This window comes from Siphateles boraxobius, unplaced genomic scaffold (assembly GCF_051911475.1).
Source record: "Siphateles boraxobius isolate OS27281-9 unplaced genomic scaffold, OSU_SipBor_1 25, whole genome shotgun sequence".
Taxonomy (NCBI): domain Eukaryota; kingdom Metazoa; phylum Chordata; class Actinopteri; order Cypriniformes; family Leuciscidae; genus Siphateles; species Siphateles boraxobius.
Window position 1 is genome coordinate 35379641 of NW_027508866.1, and position 1694 is coordinate 35381334.

Below are 1694 nucleotides of genomic sequence, written 5' to 3' on the forward strand. Positions count from 1 at the left end.
TTAAAACTGCAGTGAACCAAAGACAGTCTCAAAAACACGGTTTGAAATCGCTGGTGTTTCTGACGTCACAAACTACCTTGTAATCAATCAGATCAACGTGTGATCGTCAACGAGTGGATCTCTGAGCTGAGTGAGTGAGTGAGTGAGTGGAGGCGGGGCTAATTTGCATATTTATAGGACCGCGTATACTAAATGAGGCAAGGGTGTCGAGTTACATTCAAGATATTTTAAGCCATGGAAAAAAACTTTAAACATATATTTTGGTGATCCACGCATAGTTATTTTCAAGGAAATAACGTTTTAAAATGTCATTTTGGTGATCAAAGATGAGTAGATAAAATGATTGACTACAGGGGGACTTTAATTCAAATTCGGCATAAATAAAATTCAGTGCAAATACTTCTGTTACTAATAAACAATTACAATAATTTAACTTATTTTTTCTTTCTTTTAATTTTGGAGTTAAATCGGAGATAAATGTTTAGCTGTTTTGTTTATGACAGTTTTGAGTTTTATGCATTAACTTTTCATACATATAAACCAGAACATTACTTTGCCTTAATATGGTGTGATCATGCTGATGATAAAAGGCAATACATTTTGGTTCAAAGTAACACAATGCAATATCATCTAGGTTTTTTTTTGTTTGTTTTTTTGATGCCCCGAACCTAAAAATATCAGGGACCCCCTGAAGGCAGATTTATATTTTCAAGTGTAAAAAATACCCTTTTATACTGTGAAAAACAAAAATATTAAGTGTAAATAGTTTTCTATCGTGTCATCTTTTTTCTACCCACTGTCAAGATGTATAAACCTGCAGAGAAACATAAAATGTAGACTGAAATATTTTTTTCTTCAAAAAATGTCAAATTTCTTTAGAAAGAAGAAAAAGTAATAATGTGAAACTGTTGATTGTAACATTTGTTTTATTATTAATGTTTTTTATTTAAAAAAGGTAACATTTTTCTGCCATTCTGCAGAATGATTTTTTTTCTAAACTTTTTTAAAACTTCAAATAAAAGAAAAGAAGCATATCAAGTCTACCCAAAAGTAAATAAAGAAAAATTGGACGTGCGTCCAATAGTTATTCCTATTCCTTGTTTTTCTTTCAGTACCGTAGTATACCACCAGTTAAACGTTTGGATGTACTTACGGTGGCTGAATATGTTTTTTTTTTTATTATGATTATGATTGTGGAACATTTTGATCTAGAGACTTCTTAATCTAACAGCAAATATAGCATTCCTGTAGCTCAAACAATAGAGGATTGTGTTAGCAATGGGTTTGATTCGCAGGGAATGCATGAACTGAAATGTGTACCTTGAATGCATAAATGTAAATAAACTGATCATGAAGGAAAAGCATTACCAAGTGTCAAGCATGCATGTTAACTTCTCCAGTAGTGATTAAAAGCATCCCAAGTGTAAATGAGAAGTTGAGAACATAACAGATTGGCCTACACAAATATACATAGGCTATAATTAAATCAGCCTTTTGTGTACATAATTAAACAGACCCATATGTAGTGGGCTGTAGAGGGTTCATATGTGTCTGTCTGATCTATATCAGAAAATCACTATACAAGAAACAATAGCATAATCATCAAACATTTGTTTGGGTTGCAATAGAAAAAAAAATGAAAAAGAAATCGAAGCACATAACAGGCTGTGATAGGGCGCGGGGAATATCTTGGC